The sequence below is a fragment of the Epinephelus fuscoguttatus genome, linkage group LG16 (assembly GCF_011397635.1).
Source record: "Epinephelus fuscoguttatus linkage group LG16, E.fuscoguttatus.final_Chr_v1".
NCBI classification, from domain to species: Eukaryota; Metazoa; Chordata; class Actinopteri; order Perciformes; family Serranidae; genus Epinephelus; species Epinephelus fuscoguttatus.
In genome coordinates, this window is record NC_064767.1 from 40,048,108 (window position 1) to 40,068,617 (window position 20,510).

General features: G+C 39.1%; 1 protein-coding gene across 1 annotated transcript in view; it reads right to left on the minus strand.

Annotated features, from left to right (window-relative positions):
• The window catches only part of eno4 (enolase 4), a 193,883-nt gene that overhangs the window by 24,854 nt on the left and 148,519 nt on the right, over positions 1-20,510 (minus strand). The gene's annotated exons all lie outside the window — the stretch shown is intronic.

The window sequence follows — 20,510 nt, forward strand, 5'->3', positions numbered from 1 at the left end:
AAAGAAAACACGAAGCAAAGCGTAGCAGACAGCCACGGATAAAGGCAGATAAGTCCGCAGGCAGACCCGGTAGTCACAGGAGAATCCAGGTTTCATCCCGATAAGCTGTGAGCCGAGGAGAAAAACCCCCTTTGTGAGAGTAAATGCTTGAGACTTCGGTGAGTTAGCACACAGTTAGCCTGCAGTTCGATAGCTGCTCAGGTGGAAAGGATGCATTTATTGTGCTGTTAACTTGGTTTAAGTTGGTCTATATTGCTTAAAATATGCCATAGGACGTTTTCCAATGTCTTTCTGTTATGTTGTGCACTTTATACCGTAGCTTATTGTTTGAAAAAAGATCGCTAGTTAATGCTAATAGCGCCTGCGATATGCTAATCGCTAGCTGAAATGCTAATTTCTCTATTGTTTATGCTTAGCTTATGCTAATCGCTTAGCTAAAGCTAAATTTACACAGTTTGCAATGAGAGGATGCAGTTATGTATTTTTTATGCCACTTGAACTGCTCATTTTGTGTTATTAGGCACTGCAATGGGTAACAGTACCATTTAAGGTGTGGTATATTTCATTTTTGATTAAGAAATTGCTCTTTTGTGTATAAAAACTGTAATTAATTTGATGTTAAAGAGTTAAATATTAAAAAGGTGAATTAAAATAGTTGAGAACTGATGATATAAGATAAATAGAGGTTAAAAAAGATGCATAAATTATGTGTCTGTTAAAAATAGTGTTTTTGTTGTGATAATTCATTAATAATTGATTACATTTATGGTTAAAACTAATAGTTTTAATTCATAATAATTCATTTATTGTGTGTTTATGTATTCCCTTGATTTTTGGTGATATATTTCATGTTTTTGAATTGAGAAAATTATGAGATCTCATAAGAAACTGATAAGAAACTGAAACAGAATCAGATGAAGTTCCTTACAACTATGCACTTTCTGTGTAGGTTGTTTTTTTTTTTTTACTAGTCTGAACTATTGTCTGAGAAATAGAGAGAGACGATTAAGATGATAAGCCCAGCCCAGTGATTCTGAGAGAAAGAGAGTTGGAGATGCAGTGTGGCCAGCTGCAGAACCTACCTTGACGACTCCAGATCATCTGAATCTCACACTCTGAGAACAAATAAGACACACACACACTCCTCACCTACCCGGGTAGTAGTTATAGAAATTGAGGACAAAAGAAACTGAATGGACATTGATACACAGAACACACATACACAAACATTGGATCCTTTTTCTTGAACTGACCTTACCAGAAGAGAGCTCAGGTTCTATGGACTCTTCTTTTTGTTTTCTTTTATTTTACGGTGCCTTATTTTGGTAAATAAATGCACAGCCAAGCTGTTGATGTTTATCATTTATTTTGCATTGATATTAAAATATCACCTGTTCAAGTGAGCGATGTGAGTATCCATTAAACCTAAAAGTCAAGACTAAAGGTGCTACATCTGTATCTATTAGTTCAAGGATTATACTTTCTCATCGTTTTGCTAGTATTGAAGTGAATAATCTATTATCCATATTTAAAACAGATAAAGGTCTATAAGAACTACATTCTGTCTTATCTTTTCCCATTTTAGGAAGTACTGAGATTACTGCTTGTCTCCAGGACAATGGAGTTTCCCCACCTCCCATAAAATAGTTAAACCATTCCTTGAGTACTGATATTATTATCACTCTGAAGGTTTTGTACCATTCCGATGGGTAGCCATCAGCACCTGGCATTGTATTTGCTTTCCTACTTGATATAGCCTCATTTATGTCTTCTTCTATTATATCCTGAGTTATTATATTATTCTGCTCTGTTACTCCAGATGGCAGATCTAAAGATGCTGAAGTCTGCTGCCTGGGGTTGGGCATATAGCTTTAGCATTAGTCTGGGGTTCTTTATTGATAAATCTCTCAGCTTGTTGTTTGTGCATTTCTCCACACCAGTAATTTCTTAGATTAGGGCCATTCTCATTAAAATTTTGTTTAATTAATTTAGCTCTGGGCGGCACGGTGGTGTGGTGGTTAGCACTCTCGCCTCACAGCAAGAGGGTTGCCGGTTCGATCCCGGGCGTGGGAGCCCTTCTGTGTTTGAGTTTGCATGTTCTCCCCGTGTCAGCGTGGGTTCTCTCCGGGCACTCCGGCTTCCTCCCACAGTCCAAAGACATGCAGATTGGGGACTAGGTTAATTGGTAACTCTAAATTGTCTGTAGGTGTGAATGTGAGCGTGAATGGTTGTTTGTCTCTATGTGTCAGCCCTGTGATAGTCTGGTGACCTGTCCAGGGTGTACCCTGCCTCTCGCCCAATGTAGCTGGGATAGGCTCCAGCCCCCCCGCGACCCTCAAAGAGGATGAAGCGGTTAGAAGATGAATGAATGAATGAATGAATGAATGAATTTAGCTCTCTTCTCTATTTGATGTTCATATAGGTTATTTAGAGTTTGCTTTGTATCCTGGATCTGAGTTAAGACACTGATGTTATTGTACTCCATATGTTCATTCTCCAAAGATTTAAACTTTTCAATTCAGTCCATAATTTGTTTCTCTTTTTCCTTTTCTTCTGGGCTGACCATATCATAAATTTGCCACTAATGACAGCTTTTGCAACATCCCATAATATGCTGGGAGATACCGCTCCGCTATTATTATGAGTCATATAATCTTTAAATTCTCCCTTTATATAGTCTTGATATTGGGGGTCATTCAGAAGGCTAGTATTAAGTCTGCACAAAGTCTCCTTGGGCTTACTGTCTAAAAATAATGTTAAATATAACCCTGCATGGTCAGAGATGTCCCGTGCACCTATGTTACAAATTATAAGTCTGTGTTCATCTGACTCAAACATGAAACAGTAATCAATTCTTGAATATGTAGAATGAGGATGGGGGAAAAAAAGTAATCCGCTTATCAAGTGGACATAATTCTCTTTATGTATCTATCATGCCTATTTCTCTGAGCAGTTTTGTGACGTGTAATGCTTTAGACTTTATCTCTGTTGTTCTATTTGAGGAATCCAGGGAGGTCTGTAAATGGATATTCCCTTCCCCCACACTTATTAAGACACCTGATGCTTCCACAGATATCATATTAAAAATCTTTTGGACCAGCTGTTTATAATTTCCTGGTAGTTTATAAACATTCAATAATGTTACTTCTTTATGGTCAATAAAACCTTTACCCAGGACATAACGCCCTTCTTTGTCAGTAATTTGTGAGGAAATTGATTTTGAATGAGGAGTAATATAAAGTTTACGCAACTTCTCACGTTCAGCACTTAAGGGAACTGCCCATTGGTTCGACAGCCCATTGGTTTGACATCCCATTGTTCCGACCATATTAAACTCATTGTTCCGAAGTCCGTTCCGAAATCATCATGATGCCCTGTGGTTAAGGTCTGGTTAGGTTTAGGCACAAAAACCACTTGGTTAGGGTCAGGAAAAGATCATGGTGTGGGTTAAAATGAATAAGAAAGTGACAAACACATAAGCCGTGAGCCTGCTCTGCCTAAGCCGGTTGCGGCGCACCATACGCCCGCTGCGAGCCGTTCAGCACCGCGGACAGTCGGACTAATGGGATGTCGAACCAATGACATGGACCTGCACTTAATAGGTGTGTTACTTGCCAAGAAATTATATCTTGTTTTTCTCTTTGCATTTTTGCAATTGCCCTACTTCTTTTTATGGGGTGCTGTAACCCATTCCCATTGTTAGTCACTACTTCATAATTTTGATGAAACATTTCAGTCAACAGAGAGGAAAAAATGTTTACCTGAATATTTATATTTTTAAAGTGTAAACTCAGCTTCTAAGTTGGGGGGGAAGCCCTTTACCCCGAAAGGGCCCTTCCTCGTGCAGACTGAAATCTCTAACTGGATGAAATCAGAGCAGTGTACATAAAACTACAGATATCTACTTCCAGATATGGTCAGTTCCAAAGGATTAAGTTTACAATAGGAAAATTCACCTGTTTTCTCACAGTCCAATCTGAGATAACACTGTAATGTTACCGGCCTTTTGTTATTCTGTCCATTATAATACAAAACATTTCTTATGCAGTGCCTTCCTTGTATTGAAACCCCTTTAGTTTTTCCTGGATGTGTTTCAAGCATGCTCCCCAGTGTTGGCGTGATGTTGCTCCTGCTGTTTCCCAGGGAAAAGATCTTGGTGCACCTGACATGGGGATAAGGATGGGCATCATTAAGATTTTATCGACACTACTACTTTAATCGATACTCCTTATCGATTTGGTACTGTATTGGTACTCTTATCGGTTCTTTTTCCTTTCTAAATAATTGGTTTTTAGAAAATATATTAATCAAAAAGAATAAATGGAGAACAGGATTGCTGAATATTCTAAATAAAACAAATTGTTGTTTCTATAGCAGCAACAGTAATTTTTACAACAGCAAAATCACTATATAATTAATATTGCTGACATGACAATATTGAGTGAAGTTTGGTATTTATACCAAAGTCATTCATCCTGTCCCTTGTCCTCCTGTCCTGTGCTGCTCCCTCTCTGCTGATGTGATTCACTGTGTGCAGGTAACATTAGTGCTGGTATAGAGAGGAGGGGCTGTTTGTCTCAGCCATTAGCTAAGTTTAGAAGTATCTGGCCAATTTTAAGATAAGTGTCAAACTAAGTTAGTCTACATACAGACAACTGTCATTTTAGCTTAACAGTAACAATTTGCTATTAGGCGAATTTGCGTGCTGTCTATACTAGTATGTGAAACATAACATTAGTTAAGGAGGATGAGAGACTGCGGACAGAGCATATTGAATATTGCTGTCTACATGTCCACATGTTCATGCTTGATGAACACATATGGATAAAGTATTGACTTCTTACTTGCTAAGGTTGAATTGGCCACTCACCTGTTCCCCAACAACGTTTGTCATGTAGGTGTGTGTGTGTGTGTGTGTGTGTGTGTGTGTGTGTGTGTGTGTGTGTGTGTGTGGATGTGTATGTATTTGAAGGAGGTCAGCCCCAGTACAGAGCACAGGTATGAGGCTGCAAGATGATAATGAATTAAACCAAAATGTGTAAAAGTACCGATAAAAGAACTGTTACCATCAGAGCTTATCAGTATTACGCTCTTTGATAATTTCGCCCTGGGGCAAATTTAGGACCAGGTTTCGGTACCCATCCCTACGTGGGGGTCTTGACTCCTGGGCAGTCTGAGATTAATCCCTTCTTTTTCAGGTCGCCTCTGAAGCGCTGTTGTACTGTTCCACTGAGTGAAATGGAGCCCTTATCTTAAGTGTCTTTCTTGCTGTGGAGTAAGCCTTTCTCTCTATTATCAGGTAGCTCTAGTAAGTCCTTAAAAACTTAAAAACAAGATCATATTTCTCCTGTTTTAGCTTCTCTGCACTGGCTCCCTGTAAAATCCAGAATTGAATTTAAAATCCTACTGTTAACTTATAAAGCTCTAAATGGTCAAGCTCTGTCATATCTTAGAGAACTGATAGTGCCTTATTATCCCACCAGAACACTGTGCTCTGAGAACGCAGGGTTACTCGTGGTCCCTAAAGTCTCCAAAAGTAGATCAGGAGCCAGAGCCTTCAGCTATCAGGCTCCTCTCCTGTGGAATCATCTTCCTGTTACGGTCCGGGAGGCAGACACCGTCTCCACATTTAAGACTAGACTTAAGATTTTCCTCTTTGATAAAGCTTATAGTTAGGGCTGGTTCAGGCTTGCCCTGTACCAGCCCCTAGTTAGGGTGACTTAGGCCTAGTCTGCCTAGGACCCCCCTATAATACACCGGGCACCTTCTCTCGTTCTCTCCTTCTCTCTCTCTCTCTTGTATTCTATTACTGCATCTTGCTAACTCGGCCATTCTGGATGTCACTAACTCGGCTTCTTCTCCGGCGCCTTTGTGCTCCACTGTCTCTCAGATTAACTCATATCGCAGCGGTGCCTGGACAGCGTGATGTGTGTGGTTGTGCTGCCGTGGTCCTGCCAGATGCCTCCTGCTGCTGCTGCCATCAATCATTCGTCATGCTTCTACTGTTATTATACACATATGATTATTGTCACACATGTATACTGCCAGATATTAATATATACTTTCAACATATTGTACCACAGTAGCCAGAACAATAAGTATAATATTATTACTTTCAACAATGTTGTTGTAAGCTACTGCCATTACCTGCATCTCTCTCTCTCCCTCTCTCTCTCTCTCTCTCTCTCTTTCTGTCTCATTGTGTCATACGGATTACTGTTAATTTATTATGCTGATCTGTTCTGTACGACATCTATTGCAGGTCTGTCCGTCCTGGAAGAGGGATCCCTCCTCAGTTGCTCTTCCTGAGGTTTCTTCCATTTTTTTTCCCCATTAAAGGGTTTTTTTGGGGAGTTTTTCCTTATCTGCTGCGAGGGTCCTAAGGACAGAGGGATGTCATATGCTGTAAAGCCCTGTGAGGCAAATTGTGATTTGTGATATAGGGCTTTATAAATAAAATTGATTGATTGATTGATTGAAGTATTTCGGCCAGGTAGTCTTGTACAGAAAACACTTTTATCTCATTGTAATCAATCTCATTATTTTTCCAAGCGGAGCGAAGCACCAGGGGCCTCATTTATAAAGCTTGCTTACGCACAAAACGGGGCTTGAAAGTGGCGTACGGCACTTCCCACGCAAAGGTTGTGATTTATAAAAATAAACTTGGCGGGAGAATGTGTGCACCTGTAAGCAAACTCTGAGTCATGCATGTGCACATTTTGGAAACACTGGGAAGTGGCGACGCAGACGGCGAGGTGGAGAAGTGGAGTTAGATTTTTATTGATGTCTCACACAAATGTAATGTCACGCTATATCCACCTTAGATCCACATTATCACTGAAATTAAATCCAGCAGCCTTATTTTGCGCTTGGAGTGAGTGATAATTGTTTCATAAAAAACGTAAAATCCAACTCAAATCCTGAATTGAAATTCTTTCTAAATACGTATTTAATCCGCACTGCCTCTAACGTCTCATTGTTCACTCTGTGAGCGCAGGAGGGGGAGAGGACAGCACGACTGCATGGAATATATTTATTTATTTAGCTAAATATTTCCAGTGCATTTATCATGTCTCGAAATACAGCCATTAAGCACAACCGCTACACTCATTTCATCAGCCCTACTTAGACATGTGCTGTTCATGACAAAACCGGCATGAAGAAACGTGTTCACCTGTTACACTTTCATCTTTGAATTGTATTTCAAATTACACGTTGTATTCTGGGACAGGGATACCACTGGTTCATGCTATAATTCAGGCTGGGTGTCTGATCAGACTAATTGCCATAAACATATAAATACATTGCGTGCAAGTGTGCGTGCGCACAGTTTTATAAATCAGATTATTTTTTGGCACACGCCATTTTCAGCTTTTGGGCGCACGTCAACTCTTAGTATGAATCCTAAGCACTCTTTTATAAATGAGGCCCCAGCTCTTTAGTTTTATATCCCAGGAAACAGACGACCACAGACCTTGAGTTGGAGCCCTGTGGTGGTTTGAATCCAAGGGACCAGTGACAGCTTTGTATCCGAGGGCAGTGTCAGGGAGGGACAGCTCGGCTTTTATAAACTTTTCTGGGGAGCCCTATATGTTGTCTTCCTAAGCCCCCTTGGGGGATTCCATGAATGTGTATGTTCTTTCAATGGGAACATGCCTCCAGGTCCGTTAGCTCAGCTTGCATGTTCTCTTGAAGTTCCAGAGTGTGGGACAACACCTCCTTAGCTTTGGCATGCCCTTACGAAAGAAAAATATATTTACCAATATATTACTTGAAATATATTGTAATATATTGTAATATATTATTTTCCATTACATTTTCCAATTCATTATATATTAGAAATACATGTAATAATATATTGATGACACATATATTATACAATATATTATATATTCATGTAATATATTTCAATATATTGCAGAATATACAAATGATTGCCACTTTCAATATATTGAAATATATTAAACCTGAATATATAATATGTGTGTTTATATATCCCAAAATATATGCAATTTTGTATTTCTAAATATCCACCATAATGTATTCAGATTTATATGGGAAAATGTATTGGTAATATATGAAAAGATACAGTGTCACATGTATGTTTAATATATGGAAGAATATATTTTACATATATGTAAAATTATATGGAGACATATACATGAAATATATGTACGGCTATGTGTTCAATATATTGTGGAATATTTTTTATATGTAAATATATATTGTAAAATGTATGCACAATATATGTGTACTTATATGAAAACATGCACATACAATGTATGTACATATATGGTAATATATACAGTGTATGTACATGTAACATCTAAAATATATGAATACTGAATAAATATGCAACCTGCAATATGTGCGCAAACCTTTATACCACTTAACACAGGCTGGGTAATTTATCAAAAGCCACCTTTATTTCCTTTTAATCAGGCACAGATACTGAACCCAATTTGAGGTAGGGAGCTACACAGGCCTATTAAAACCCCAAGAGGCCTTGCATATGGTCAGACAAAGGAAATGTGACTCTTAACAGTGCAACATTTTTAAAGAATGCCATTGAACAGAAAATATACATATACTTTTGGAACTGTGGAAAAGAAATAAATTGCCTAAAGAAAATTCTTGTTAAAGATTCCATCTTGGTTCTTCACACGACTTATATAACCACAGTTCTGCGCTTCACCTGGTGTCTTAGCTCGCAGATTCTACAGTTAATTGATTTTCTGACATCTGCTTCCTTGGCCGTCGAAAATTGGTTTACAACAGCATCTGTGGAACAGAACAACAATGATTAGTGATGGGGACGGCAGTTCTTTTAGATGTACTGAATCACTAGAATCAGTTCACTAAAAAGAGTCGTTCAAAAGATTGGTTCACCGAATCACTCAGTGCTTAGCGGGAGGAGCCTGCGACTCCGACTTCCTGAACTGATACATGGCTGAATGGCTCATGTTTCAGTTCAGTTCACAGCTTCTGGGACGAGGAGACGAGAGTGTTGTGGCTGTGTTGCTTTGACAAACACTTGTTGTTTATAAATCATGATGTCTTAAGTGTCCTGTCTTATAGTAGGCTATTTAACTATGGAAGTATTTCTGTGCCATCTGAGTTTGAATATGAATTTCTAAGATTGAAATTTTTCAGCATCAAAATCAGACTTTGAATTTTAAAAATCATCAAATTTCTAGCACTGAAATTTATTTTGCCTCTGAATTTTTTGTTTTTTGTTTGAATTTTATTTTGTTGAAATAAAATCAGTGTAAAAAAAATCGTTGTCTCAAAATATTCAGTTTTTCAAAATTCAACATGTAAAGAAATTCAACACCCCCAAAAAATTCAGTGTAAAAAAATCAACATCTCAAAAAAATTCAGTGTAAAAAAAAAAAAATCAATTTCTAAAAAAAATTCAGTGTAAAAAAATTCAACATCAAAAAATTCAGTCTACAAAAATTCAACGTCAAAAAAATCAGTGTAAAAAGAACCAGACTCAACATCCAGGTCACCAGGGAGAAGCAATCGATCCCTGTCTCAATTCAGCCAACGTCCAGCCAATCATGTTACGCTCCATTGGTCATGTGACACCCACCCGGTCATGGCCACAAACGTAGATGATGGTGTTTCGGTGAGTCTGTTTACTTAATAAAGTAAAAATTTAAAATAAATTTAGTAATCGATATTACTCGACATGTTGCACATTAACCGGATTTATTGAACAATATCTACAATGAACTTTTAATGAGGTGGCGTTCATGAAAACTGCGTTAGTAACTAGCTAATGGTATGTGAACTAGGCTACTTTCGGTTCTGAGGCAGCGAGTATGACGACTGACAGTACATTAAACCGTGATAGTGTTAACTGGTGACACAATGTTTCCCACAGGATTTTAGGTGACGGGGGGAGGGGGGTAATTTTAACACTGTACAATTACCGCGATATAGCGCATTTACCGTTTATTAGTGGCCTGTCTGTGCGTGTGTGTGTACGTGCGGTGCAACCGCACGCGAGAGAGACAGCAGGTGGAGGGGCTGACTGGCAGAGATGATAGATGGTGAAACACAGTTTTTTTTTTTTTTTCTGTTGGGAAACACTGGGTGACAGCATATCGTGGTTGCTCTAAGTTAGTGATGGCAGCTGTTGACAAATGGCTACAAGCAACAAACCAGTCTATACCCACCAGTCCTCCCATTAGCTGGCCTACTCTTCTTGCTTTACCTGTATTTGGCCTGCATTCATCAGCTCCTCTTTGACTCAACCAGCCCGAACCATGGGTGTTGATACTTGGACCCGACGTCTTGGACCTCCCCGCTCCGGTAGCTCACCAGGGCTTCATGCAGTGGCCCAGATTCGAGTTCGTTCTAACTTAACAGGACAACATGTTTAGGCTATAGGTTGATTTTCTACTGCATTATTATTTAATTCCATAGGTTTTTGTTTTTATTTTATGTTTGTACTATTGAAAGTTGAACATAGATTATTTTAGGCATAATCAAGCATGTTGAAAAAGCCTATCTGAATTTGTGTCTACCTATTGAGGGATATTATTTTATTGTGTAACTTGTATAAAATCGTTGTGTAATCCATAAAGAGGAGGCATACCTTAAGTGTCCTCTTTTTTGGAAATCAAAATATGGTCACCTTAATTAAAGTCCATTAACATTCAGCTATTTAACATGATCTTTGTGCTGCTGGTTTGTAATACCCTTGTAATACCAAACCAGTCTATACCCACCAGTCCTCCCGTTAGCTGGCCTACTCTCCTTGCTTTACCTGTATTTGGCCCAGCCTGCTTACCAGAAGCTGCATTCATTAGCTCCTCTTTGACTGAACGATCCCATTTCCCATATTTTTCCATACTTCTTACTAAAATGAAACATAGTTAATTTCTGAGTATTTATTCTTTGGACTGCGCTCCTTAAACAACTGTTATAGACCACTGTGGCCAGCTGCATCCCAGAATTACTATGTTTCCATTCGCTTGTCTATTTTTTCTCATTAGTTATTGTTTTCATACAGGCTGGGGTTGTCACAAGAACCGATACTTTGGTACCAAGTAGATGTCAAAGACGCAAAAAATTCGTCTGTACCTGCATTTTCAGTACCATGATTACCGGATACACAACTTCACCCTCTGCGCGCCTCGTCGAGTCCTGTCGGGACTTACACGGGCAGTACACGCGCGCGAGTCGGTGCGGCTACAGTCGAGCTCGCAGTCCGTTTATGTGAACACGGAGTTTAACCTGAATTTATTGTGCAATCATTTTAATGCAGGCATTGGATTTTGAACTATTTGAAGTATCTGATGAAGCTGTTGTTATTACAGATGGCACTTTTCAAACATCAGCTGTTACAGTCATGGATTTGCTTTTCTTTTGCTTTCTTTTGCTTTGCTTTTTTAATTTTCTATTTTGTTTTTCTCTCCTAGGAACAACTGCTTAATCATCTTTTAGAAAGACTTCACTCTCGATTGGAACATATTGTGGAACGCATGCCTCTGGACCTGGACTTCTTAGAGCTCACTTGCACACAAGAACTTGTGTTCTTAAATGCTGTATCCAGTCAAGTGACTGTTTGTCCAGCTATTTTAGATGCACTGACACAGCTACACAGTCTCATCAATTTGGAAAAAGACAAAAGGGAGCAACACATTGCAGTTGTGCAGTTTGAGCAAGGACCAGCAGGGCGACAGCGGATGACCATATCCCCAGACTACCTTAGCAAACTTCTGGAACTTAATTTGTCTGTTCCATGTATTGTTAAACTCTTGGGGGTGTCCAGACGTACAGTATACCGACGCATGGCTGAGTCTCAGTAAAGGCACTCTACAGCCCAATGACAGATGATGAGTTAGATCAGTGTGTGTGAGAGAGATTAAATCTAGGCAGCCTAACTCTGGATATCGGATGATGAAGGGCCTCCTGCAAGCCAGAGGACTGAGGGTGGTGAGGGTGTCAGAGCCTCCATGCACCGCGTTGACACCATTGGTGTCATAAACCGAATGGTCCATGTTGGGTGTCTAGCTAGACGGACCTATTCAGTACCCGGACCCCAGGCTTTGAGGCACATTGATACGGACCATAAATTGATTCGGTAAATTCATATTTAGCAATCTTTTTCACGAAATGTCTGAGTTTCAAGGGTGTTTTTTAAAGTACATAGTTGTTATTAGGGCTGCAATTAACAATTATTTTCATTATCGGTTAATTTGGTGATTATTGTAACGATTAATCAATTAGTTGTTTGGTCAATAAAATTGAAAAAATGTTGAAAAATGTCAATCAGTGTTTCCCAAACCACAAGATGATGTTGTCAAAGTCTTGTTTTGTCCACAACCAAAGAAATATTCAGTTTATTGTCATAAAGGAACAAAGAAACCAGAAATATTCAGATTTAACAAGCTTAAATCAGACAATTTTGACTTTTTTTCTTAAAAAAACTACTCAAACCGATTATTTGAATCAAATCAAAATAGTTGACGAGTAATTTAATAATTTATTATTGTTTGATTAATCAATTAATTGTTGCAGCTCTTGTTATCAGTATCCACATTTTTATACTGCTTCTGTTACTATATATGTGCCATAACAGCTAACCTCTCATAATGGCATACACTTTGTCTATTACATTCAGCAACTGTGTGTTGAACCTTTTTTTTTTCTTTCTTTTATTTAACTTGCAGTATGTTGTGTGCAGTTGACAAATTCATTTTTCACTCTTTCAGCTACAACATTGTTGTCTTCGGAGGCATTGATGGTTTTTCTCGTAAGGTTAGCACAATTGTTTGGACAAAGTGCACATATTTCTATAATTATTAAATACTTGAGTGCCCCATAGACATGTAATTTTATTTGTGCTGCAGATAATGTATCTTGGTGCAGCCTCAAACAACATGGCCTCAACCACCCTGGCATTCTTCCAGGAATCTGTCAACAAGTTTGGTGTTCCTCTCCTCTCAGGTGAATGAATATTATAAACTAGGATATTTTACACTATAACAGTACTAACTGTATAACTATGTGTATGGAAAATGAGTTGTATGGTGGGAAAAATACCAGGTCAAAGATAAACACTGTTCATAACACTTATGTGGCTATATAAAACCTATATGTATTATCCCTGTTTCCTACCTTTTAGTTAAAGAGACTTTGAATAGGGAAATAGAATTATTAACAAGTTAGTTTTATTTTATTTTCAGAATTTTGCTCTCAGATGCTTCAACCACTCTCATTACACTGTTGTATTAATCAACCAATAAACTGTAACCAACTTTTCATATACAGTATATGATATTTGAAAGTGTTTTGTGTCTCCTTTACGGTACGTGGAGATCAGGGAGTTGAAAACGTAGACGTTGCCCGCTTCATGTTTACAGTCCATGGCACTGAAAGGAGCAGCTTTATATCTGGCAAGAGTGTTCAAAACCAACGGTTCGTTCAGTAGAATAGATATTGCTAATTGGAAGTTGCCCCCTCACTGATACCATGTAGTGATACTATGTTAGTACACAGCTGCTAGAAGGAGTACCATGATGTACTATTATTTGTCACATTTGCATATGGTGCAATAACATGCAGTATGCATGAAACAAGATCTAATTCTAAATATAGGCAAGGCAATTTTATTTGTATAGCCCGTTTTCACAAACAATTTGTCTCAAAGGGCTTTACATGGCATCATAACAACATCCTCTTCCCTTAGACCCTCACATCCACTGAGGAAAAACTCCAGGAAAATCCTTTTAACAGGGAAAAATTGGAGAAACCCCAGGGTGAGCAACAGAGGAGGGATCCTTCACCCAGGGCAGGCAGACGTGCAATAGATGTTGTACACAGACAAGAAAACAGTTTATAACACAGAATGTGGGAAACATGGAAATGTTAACAAGAGCTGATGAAGGCAGCTTCTGGTGGGAGGAGAGGAGTCTGGACTTAGATGTAGTTAGAGTGTCTGCCTCTCTGACCCATGGAGAGAGCTGGTTCCACAGTAAAGGAGCCCAGTAACTGAAGGCTCTACCTCCCAGTCTGTTTTTAGAGATACTGGGAGTCACTAACAGACCTGCATTCTGGGAGCGGAGTGCTCTGGTGGGACAGTAAGGAATAATGAGGTCTTTCATATAGGATGGAGCTTTGTCATTAAGAGCCTTATAAGTCAGCAGAAGTGGGTAGTGGGCTATGCATAAATACAAAATAAAGAAGAAATTCAAAGACCAAGTTTCAGCTATGAAATAGGTTGGATATTTTACATTTTAATTGTTGGTCACTCATTGTGGATTATTAAACAAATTGTAAATATTTATATTTTTTGTATTAAAATTAAGGATTGAGCGGCTGTGGAGAGACCTGTGGGTAGCTGTTAATTGCATCTACTATGATGTCCTGCACTACCTTGAAGAAGAGGGCTTCCTGAGCATCGCCAATCCAACACACCTCTTCTGCTGCCACTTTGTTTTCTTACCACGCCTGCAGGATGACTTGGATACATTTCGGAATGGTTGGGACAACCATCCGCTCAGAACGGAAAGCAACATGACCCCCAACCAGCTGTGGGAGCTGGGTCGTAGACACTACCCAGTTCAAAGACCAGATAACGCAGAGGTACATGAATCATTTGGTTTTCATGTGTAAGCTGTTGAATTTGAAGTATTTTAAAGTGTGCCTACTGTCACTGCATACAATTTAAAATGCTCTCTATTTGTAGGGCATGGATATTCCTGACATTGAGTGGGAAAACAGTGGATTTCCTTGTGAAGACCACTTCAGCCTCGTCGTTCCACACACAGCATGCCCACTGACCGATGGACAACTGACAGCTTTTAGAGCTGCAGTTCAGCCAAGAGCTGCATCCCAGTCCTACAGCAGCGATATTTACATTGCTGCTGTTCTGGGGTCCGTTTCACAAAGCAGGTTTAGTGAAAACTCAGAGTCTGTTAACCTTGAAATGAGGGAAACTCTGAGTTTTCCGTTTCAAAAAGGGAGGTAACTCAAACCAGAGAAAGAGGGGTACCTCTAGCCTGTTTCAGAGAGAGAGGTAACTTAAGCTCTCGGTCAGTTACCATAGTGACAGACTCTATGAACCTAACCTGGTCGGGACCAGGTTTTTCTCAATGAACCTCGAGTTTCTCTCTGTCTCCGCCCTCTTTCAGAGCCACACACTCCATTTGATTTCCTCATTCATTCAGTCAGCAGGCGAGTTTTGGCGTAGCCTACTTCTGCCGTCTGTCATTTTAAAAAATCATTTAAAAAAATCAGAGTCAGTATATTAGAAGTCCATTAGGCACAGTAGGTGTCGACTTTTTTCACTAACATGGCATGTCCTTTTGATAACGATCCCGTGGATGAAGAAGCAGCATTACTACGCAGAGAATTAAATATTCGTCCGGAGATGGTTATCAGACCGCGCATAGATGTTTTAGCATTTTCAGACAATTATATTTTTGAGCTGTACCGTTTCACATCACAGTCCATCATCTACACACACAACCTAATCCTCCTTACATTTGCAACATTACCAGTCGTAGTCATGCTCTCACATCCCAGCAGATATTGTGTGTTGCGCTGCGTTTCTTTGCAAATGGAAGTTTTTTGTACAATGTCGGAGATGCTGAGCACGTGAGTAAGGCAACTGTTTGCAGGTCGGTCAGAAAAGTGTGCTCGTTTTACGGGCATCTGCCTTCTGTTGGCTGAGTAGAAGTATGTGTAAGTTTAAATAGGCTTAATTATTTAACAGAACATGATATAGATGAGAAGACATTTATGTGTGAAAACAGCATTATGTTGGGGATAAAGCAACTGCACAGTCAAACAGCCACTTAATATTTACTTTACAATGTAAAACATGATCAAAATGAGGTACCCCCATGAGATTATGCTGAGCCTTACCTGTTTGAACAATGTGTTTACATTTCATCCTAAACTGCTGCCAAGTGCGCTTCTCCCCGCGGGATTGCACCTAAATGAAATAAATTAATAGGCTACCATTCAAGACCCGAGCAGCAATGTTCTCCCACGCTGTCTCCCTCTCTTTTGCAGCTGCAGCGGTGTTGCACTTCTTTTTGAAAACATGTGCGAACTCGCCGTATGAGCGCATTAAGATTTTTAATTCTAGTGGGGTGAAAAACGCAGCCCTCTTCCACGTTGCCATGGTGACTCGTCGAATCGGGGCTCCATTGATGCTGGCTTTTTATAGTTGTGGTGCACGCGCTTAATTCCAGGTGAAACTACTCCGAGTTGATTAAACTGATTCAAATCAGCTGTTCTGGAACTGGAAACTCAGAGTTTCCTATCTCAGAGTAGATCAACTCAGAGTTCAGTATTAGACTCAGAGTTTGTTAAACCTGCTTTGTGAAACAGACCCCTGTTCAGTTTTGTGAGCAGTTTCTTGATCTCTGAATAGAACTGATCAGATAAGACTTCAGTTTTGAGTTATGTGTTGATATTTTAATGTTTTCGCAAACTTTCGTTCCCTTCAGTTCTATCAGTGAAAAGTACAAGTGCACTTTAAACTCCTGCATTAATGGTTTATTAAAGCGCAGAAATTGTTACAAGGAATACATTAAGCTGCCAAGCATAAAATGCATGTAACTTAACATACCGCATTTTCTTATGAAAACTGAGGTTGAGATGTAATGTAATAATAACAATGTAATGTAACAAAGCACAAAATTGTGAAAGTAAAATCAGTGTAAGTCCACCTTGACAACTTGAATATTTTCAACATCAGATGTGTCGAACCAGAGTAAGGATGGCAAGGAATCTCCGACATGGTCTGAAATCTGCGGGTTACAGTTCTACAAATACAACAACTCCATACTGTCAGATGAATCTCAACACTTGACAGCTAACAAGCATAAAAACATCAACATTTTACCTAAACAATCTTAACTGACAAGTGTAAATACAGGTTGAGATGTCACTCAGACAAGACTAAATACTTTACATTTTTCTATGAAAACTGAGCTTGAGATGTTTTGTAATGATGCGAAGAAATTGCAACTGTGTAACACTGAAAATAAAATAAGTATAAGTCCACCTTTTAACAACTTGAATATTTTCAACATCAGGTGTGTCAAACCAGAGTAAAGACAGCAAGGAATCTCCCAGTACATGGTCTGAAATATGTGGGTTACAGTTGAAGTTACAGTTCTACAAATACAACAACTCCATACTGTCAGATGAACCTGAACACTTGACAGCTAACAAGCATAAAACATCAACATATTACTTTAACAATCTTATCTGACAAGTGTAAATACAGGTCCAGATGCCACTCAGACAAGACCAAATCCTGTATGGCAAGTGCTAATGCATGCCAGGATGTCACGTTTAAAAGATGTGTAGTCCTTGTAATGCCCTGGGATGCGCAAGGTCTCAAAGCAGGTGGAGGCTGTGAGGTATCTGCTCTCGATGACTTCGACAGAGAGACTCGGTGGTAGAACCTCCCATCCAGTCCAGAATTTGACCAGGTTGGTCAGTTCAGTTGGTGTTGCTATGGAGTAGATTCAAATGGATGATGATTAGTCATCAGGATAAATAGCCAACTATGGCACTAACAGTTCACACGGAATAGAAGATTAGTCAAGCCCTTGAGACAAGTAAACCTACCTTCACCTATGAACTGTCGTAGATACCCTGACATGCGACATGTTGTTTCAACTGAACAATCGTCATCATCGCTGCCACCCTCACAAGGCCATGTGATACGCTGAAGAAGGACCTGCATTGAAAAAATAGCATGAGAAAGACTTGGATAATTTTTTATTGTATTGCAGACAGTAATAGATGCTGACCAGGTATGAACCATAATATTTACTACAAATGCAATGCCACAAGACCAGAGCTATTCAAATTAACCTCAGCGCTGACATTCCCTGCCGTGTCTTTAGGAAAAAGCAAGGCCACTGTGTCAAGTCTTTGGGTCACCAGTGTCCACATTGGGGTTTCTTTAATGCCTCGTCTCAGCTGCTTAATTTGCCTCGTAACACGACCTAGTACCTGTTAATAGTAATAAGACAAAGAGAATATAACCCATAAAATTAATTTATGTAAAAGTAGGCTTGAAGAGTAAATTATGAAAAGAATACTTTCATTTAAATACACTTATTATGCTGCATTCCACTGGTGAATGAGGAAATAATCATACTGTTGTCCTGCACACTTGCAGTATTAGAGACCACCTACTAAACCTGGGAATCAAATTTATCAGGAGAAAGTGCCACATTTTAATTTCTTCAGACAATTTTTTTTTTAACCGTAGCAATGTGCATTTATAACCAATACATCACCCACAGGATAAAAAAACCCAAAATACATTAATTGTGACTTGTGTTTTTAAACAGACATTTCTCAAACTTTTACTCACTGCATGCTTTTCAAACAGCCACCTCCTGTTGTTGTCAGTTAGGGAAGGGAGGTCCCACGCATAGGCCAAGTCCTGGACACTTTGTTTATCCTTATCGGACAGTATGGATCCCCCTTCTATCTTCAAGACAATAAGTCATATAAATTTCATTCATAAAGGACAATGGACACACAATAAAAGGGCGGCCCATTGTACTTAACATATTACTGAAAGAAAAAACTTTTTTTTTAATCAAACATACAAGCCTGATGATTTATCTAATGTCCAGATCTGGACAGTCCTCCAGTGTCACTGTTGCAGTGTCAGGACTTCCACCAAGCAAGACATGAATAACAGCAGGGCTGAGTCCCTGTAGGAATGGTCCTCCATGAAGAAAGGAGTTGCCTATCATTCAACCCGCCACCATGAACATGTCACTTTCCACGAGAAAGTGAGAGGCTGAGGGAACTAAATGGCCCGGCTCTCCTTCAAAAAGCCCAGTAAGACTTGAATTTGCTGTCAAGATATCAAAAATTTGAATTAAGAACAACAAAGAAATAGGCCTCATTCCAGAGTCAGAGATTATACATTTAGAAGAACCCTTTGAACTTTCAGGATAAAGCAAAATACCATAAACCTTTATGGACAGAATAATTAAAAAAAAGGTAATACAGCTTGCATTTGGAAGGATTCTATTACATACATACCAAAATTGATGCAAAAGCCTGACCTCAGCTTCTCCATGCATGTGGAGAAAAAAAAACGAGTTACACCATGTCCAATAGCAGTATCTCCTGTAACACAGTGTGAAGTTTGACAGAATAAAGGCAGAGTAAATACTTAAGTTAGTTTTGGACAACTGTGACTTGTAATTGGAGCTACCTTCAAGTCTGCAATTCAGGGGTCGTCCCCATTCCACATTAGGTTGTTTATAGAAGGAGACAAGTGCCATGTCCTGCTCAGCAGGGCTTTTTCTGATGTCCATGCTGAGAAGTAAGGGACTCTTTGTTTCATGAATACGTTGAAAACTGTCAGCACACTGAGATATGGCCTTGGTGGGGTCACTGACAGTTAACCAGCCTAATATGAATAAAAAATAGAAATGTGTTTGTTTAATTATCTATGGCTAACTGTAAAGATAGCAAAAAACAACCATTCATTCAAACTGTGTATCTTTCCCTATGCCACTGCTAAGCATGAACAGCACCTACCATCTTGAACAGCTGCAGAACTTGTGGATGGCCCAGGCCTTGCTGCTTGCTCTTCCTCAATTACAATGCTTTCATGCATCACCTCATTTCCTGCCCTACCCTCATAAAAGTATTTGTGTTACAACTGCACAGTATGTAAAACAAAGACCATTGCTGATTAGAGAAAAAAACCCATTAACAATAAAAAGTTAATGGATATCTTTCCACACATGACGAAGCATGTATCTCGATGGAGTCAGCAGGAAACATATTTTTGCAGACAGGACATTCCTGCATGTCTGCTGTTGAGAGGTTACCGGTAAAAATAGTGTTATTTTCAAAAAACTGTTATTAAATACTACACAATATACTTGCAAAAGCAGATTATATTATATTATACTTCTTACAGTCTCTCTCTTCAGGCTCACTGATATCCACATTAGCCAGGTTGTCGTCACTGTCAACATCTATGACGTTACAAGATTTGATGTGTTCTGTCAGGAGCGGAAGGGGAACTGCAACTTCACACTTCTGACATGCAGCTTTTGGCATGTTATTGAATGCTTCACCAGTCAGTGGTAGGGGATTTGTACTTAGTTCCTCTTGAATTGGGGCAATGAATAGATTTTTAGCCCCACGAGTTACAGACTTCAACATCATGCCTGTATAGCCGGTATCATCGGGAGTCACAAGAGACAGCTGTCGGCTACCCCATCCACCTATAGAAAAGAGGAGAGGAAAATGAGAACTTTCAACAGTTTATTAGATAGATTACATCTAGAAGTTAAGTCAAAGCAACTAGACTTCTTGACTGACAACAGACCAAGCTAAAGAAGTCACTTAAAGCAAAATAAGTCATGTTTGTTTGTTTTTTACTTCTACAAATACAATTTCTACTTTGCAGTGGCTGGTTTGCAGGTAGGCATGCCCTTATAAAATAAAACAAATATGTAAAATATTTAAAAGTCTTATTTAAG